The sequence below is a fragment of the Chiloscyllium plagiosum genome, chromosome 46, assembly GCF_004010195.1.
Source record: "Chiloscyllium plagiosum isolate BGI_BamShark_2017 chromosome 46, ASM401019v2, whole genome shotgun sequence".
In the NCBI taxonomy this organism is placed as follows: Eukaryota; Metazoa; Chordata; class Chondrichthyes; order Orectolobiformes; family Hemiscylliidae; genus Chiloscyllium; species Chiloscyllium plagiosum.
The window spans coordinates 10285635-10290780 of record NC_057755.1 but is presented as its reverse complement, the minus strand read 5'-3'; positions in this window follow the sequence as shown (position 1 = coordinate 10290780).

The following is a 5146-nucleotide window of genomic DNA, read 5'->3' as shown; positions in this document are numbered from 1 at the left end:
ATGTGCGGTGGAAGGTACGATGGGGTTGTGGAGGGGTGTTAGGAGTGAAGGAAGAGTACACCAAGGTGTCCCAGGGGAATTGTTCCAGTAAAGCTGGACCAGGGAGGGGAGGGAATATGTGTCTGGAGGTGTCATCTTGCTGGAGTTGGCAGAAATGGCAGCTAATAATCTTCTTGATGTGAATGCTGGTGGGATGTTAAAGTAAGGACAAGGGGAACGCTGGAAGAAAAGGGGTAAGGGCTGAAGAATTGGAGATGAGTCGGACCCAGTTACGTCAACAACAATGCTGGGGAATCCACGTTTGAGGAAGAATGTGGACGTTTCAGAGACATTCCTAGTTGAATTTGGTTTCATCAGAACATATGGAACGGAGCGGCAGGAACTGGGTGAATGGAGTGGAAAATTTACAGGAAGTAGCGTGCGAAGGTGTACAGTCCAGGGATCTGTGAGAGTCGGTGGGTTTATAATGGACATTAGTGGCCAGTCGATCCCCAGAAATGGAAACAAAGTTGTTGAAGAAGGGAATGGGTAGTCATGGATAGTCCATGTGAAACTGAGGGCAGGTTGGAAGTTGGAAGTGAAATCCATGAATATTTCCAATTCCAGTCAGAGAGGGAAGCAGCACCCATAATATTATCGACATATCAGAGAAAGAAGGGAACAGCATAACTGTGGCCAAATGGAGTCCACATGGCCACCCCTCTGAGCTGAAGAAAATGTGAGGCGCTAAAAAAGAAGTTGATGAGAGTGAGGACGAGCTTGGCCAAGTGGAAGAAGGTGGTGGGGGTTAGGACTGTTCAGGCCTTTGCACCAGCCAGAAGAGGATAACACGGAGACCATCCTGGTGGGGAATGTTGTGTAAAGGGGATTGCGTGTCCATGGTAAAGAGCCTGAAAACGGGAAATTCTATTCTTGGAGGAAAGAGTCAGAGGAATCGAGGATAAATGTGAGCAGGGACTTGACCAGGGAAGGAAAGATCTTATCTTTTTTAAATTAAGGAATATATTAAATTTAAACAAAACAAAAATGTTAGGAGGCAAGACTTAGTGTTAGCCCTGAAAGCTGAAATAAATTTAGATTCCATCAAAGGAGGACATAAAAAAAGGTAAATGAGAAAAAAATTAAATGATAAGGACATATCAGTAAGGAATATAAAACCTGGCAATGACATTTTGGATCCACAATTAGAGAACAATGGGGATAATGAATGTTTTGATTCTATTCCTTCAATTCTTCAGAAGTAACAGTCTACTGGTTAACTGTTGATATGACATCTCTATTCAAAAGGGAGGGAGACTAAAGGTGGGTAACTATAGGTTGATTAGTCCAACATCTATTTGTTGAAAAGCACTGGAATTACTTATTCAGGAAGTTCTGCTCTCCTTCCTATCAGAAAGATTTTGCGAAACCTGAAAGGGTTCAGAACAAATTTACAAGAATGTTGCTAGGGTTTGAGGATTTGAGCTTTAGGGAGAGGCTGAACAGTCAGGGGCTGTTTTCCATGGAACGTGGAGGCTGAGGGGTGAACGTATACAGGTTTACAAAATTATGAGCGGCATGGATAGGGTAAGGAGGCAAAGTCTTTTCCCTGGGGTTGGAGAGTCCAGAACTAGAATGCATAGGTTTAGGGTGAGTGGGGGAAGATATGAAAGAGACATAAGGGGCAACGTTTTCACACAGGGGGTGGTACGTGTATGGAATGACATACCAGAGGAAGTGGTGGAGGCTGGTATAATTGAACGTTTAGGAGGAATTTGGATGTGTATATGAATAGGAATGGTTTGAAGTCATATTGGCCAGGCGCTGACAGGTGGGACTAGATTGGGTTGGGATATCTGGTTTGCATGGAAGGATTGGACAGAAGGGCTTGTTTCTGTGCTGTACATTACTATGACTATGATTCTTTGAGATGGTGCCAGAAAGGCTGAGATTTTCAAGCACTTTCTGTTTCTGTTGATGATATATTCTCCCTGATTTTGTGACCTCTTAACCTATGAATCAAATCAGTTAGGTAAGATGGATTGCTAAACAGTTAGTGATGTCACCATTATATTATCACACCAGCTCACGTTAGCATTGCAGGGCTCTCTTTCTTACCCTTTCCCCTTGCCTGAAGTGTAGCGATCCTCTGGTCAAATCAACACCAGTCAATGCTCTGAATAAAATACAATAGAATCCCTGCAGTGTGGAAACAGGCAATTCCACCAAACAAGGCCACATCGATGCGCTAAAGAATAACCCATTCAGAATTATCAACAATATTTATCCTCAACTAATGTACACATCCCTGAACATTATGAGCAATTTAGCATGACTAATTCAGCTAACCTTCACATCTTTGTATGGTGGGAGGAAAGCAGAATACCCGGAGTAAACTTAGGCAGACATAGAGAGTATGTGAAAATTCCACGCAGACAGTCGCCCAAGGCTGGAATGTGAAGCAACAGTGCTAACCATTGAACCACCGTGCCGTCCCTCACTTGAGAGGACTTTGGTGACCTTATCTTTACACCGAGATTGCTCCATTTATGTAAAACGTTTAAAGTCCAGTCATGCATTGATAACTCCTTTACCCTTGAAAACGTCCCTCAATGCATTATCTAAAACCATTCAGGCTTTGTTTTATTTGGTACCGTGCCACTAAATTGGCTCAAGCAAGTCTTACAGACAAAAACATTCTCATTCATGATCAGTTCATGTCCTGTTTGCACTGTTTTCGATTTTCTGAAATCCATCTTTAAATTTCAACACCATATAGATAACTTTAAAATAATGTGCATAAAAATAATTGCGTTGGAAACCAAAGGTATGTCACAGTTTAATGTAATAATCATTCATTGCTCTTTATCTTCTCCTTCCTGTCCTTGTTTGGTCTTTCCTGTCAATATGCCTTCTAGTATTTGGATTTACATTTCACTTCCTAATGCTGGAACAGACCATAAATAAGCTTCACTACAACTATATTGCATGCATAAAATTAAGTTTAAAAATGACACTTTCATTATCTGGCATTAGAGATAGATAAAAAAAAAATGTTACACAGACCTGATCTTCGATTAACAGAGTCATATAGTCGAACATCACATAAACAGACCCTTTAGTCCAACTTGTTTCACAAATTAAACCAATTCCTTTCACTTGTATTTGCCAATATCCATCTGAATCTTTTCTATTCATGCACCTGTTCAACTGTCTTTTAAATTTTGTAATTGTCCCTGAATTGACAACTTCCTGTTGGTGCTGATTAGTTTGATCTACTTTTATCATCCTGAATGATAAAAGCAGGGAGAAAGCTAATTAATATTTTACAAAATTACTTTTTGACTATAAATATTGAACTGTGGGAACGTCAACAGGTCTGCCTTTTACCCGGACTCATCATAAATGATCTTGCGTTACAAAAATAGAAAATTTCCTGTCATTTTGACGTCCCTGGCAAGTGTCCTTTAATCATCTCTTTTCATAGCTTTACCAATCTATTTCATGAACATTTGCTGGTCTTTATATTTTCGTGAAATCATAAGAATCTATGCAATTTTTGCATATGTAGCCTCAATGCTTCAAATTGATTTCCCAGGCGACATTTTACTTCCTGCTCCTTTTGTCTGCTGCGAAAGTGAAAAATAATCTCAAAAGTACTTGAATGAAAAATAATGCATATCCCCACAGACAATGCTCACACTTATTCAAAATTAGTCCTCCTACCTCAATAGTTTTAGATAACGTTGTTTTCCCAAGTTTCTCGCTTCCGTGTTTTCAGAAATATTTGTAGGCAATAAATTCAGCAATTATTTTTATCTTCCCTTTTTATTCTAGCACACTAATCACACTATCTTTTTGTAGATTGCAACGTGCTGACTGTCACGGTTGTTTAAATGAAAACTCTAATTGGGGGTTATTTTCGTTGTAAAATGTGGAGAAGATGTTTAGCAATTTATGTTTTGACACTTACCTTGCACAATACTTTTTACGTGTCTATTCAAATTAGTCAAAGTTGTTTGAGTTCTTCTTTCTGAAGCTGTTATAATATGTTTATGAAATTGCTTTCTGCCTAGAGGATTGCACAAATCACGAAATTACATCGTCAAAACAAAATAATTTTCTCAATAGGATCAGCGGCAGTCTTCTGTACTTAGGTTCTTACACGAAAATGAGTCAGAGACGATCAGAAATAAATTTGTTGACCATATTTATATTTATTCCTGATCTCACAGGACTGCGACTTCTTTTTGTGAAATAGGTAATTTTGAAAAAGTGCTTTTGCAGTACAAACATGTGTAATTCATTGCATTCTGATCTTTACTTTTCTTGAATTCATTCTTTGTTTTGAAAGTGAAGAATAAACTAATGGAAATAGACCTCGAAGCTATATATGTCCCTGCAGTCATTGCTTTCAATTATCCAAAATTAATCAATACACCACAATCGATTTAGTAAACATTTCCATGCATGTTTTTTAGTTTCAATGGTTTCTGGACTATTTGTAAGTAACGACTTCAGCAAATATTTTTATTTTACCTTCCTTTTCCAGCACACTAATTACACTATATATTTGCAGAAAATAATGTGTTCACTGCCATAATTATTAGTACTCTAATTGGAGTTGATTTTATCCCCCAATAGTTTAGTAATATATACGCTGTCAGTTTCCTTGCACATTTTATTTTTGCCAATATTCCATTACCTCGATTGTGTTTGAGTTCATAGTTTGGGTATGATAAGCATATATGTTTGTAAATTTGCATTCATAGAACATAGAGACGTACAGCACAAGACAGGCCCTTCGGCCCACGATGTTGTGCCGAAGATTAATCCTAATCAAAAATAGATAACGTAACCTACTCTCCCCTCAATTCACTGATACCATGTGTACGTCCATCAGTCGCTTAAATGTCTAATGAAGCTGCTTCCACCACTACCACTGGCAAAATATTCTTTGTTCTCACAACTCTCTGCGTAAAGAACCTATGTCTGACGATTCCTCTATACCTTCTTGCTAAAGCCTTAAAACAAAAAGTCCAAGTAGAGGTCAATTCTGGCCAGGTGCAAAGTTTCTGACTATCGACTCTATTCATGCCTGTTATTACCTTATACACCTCGATCAGGTTACCTCTCTTCCTACTTCTCGACAGAGAGGAAAGTCCGA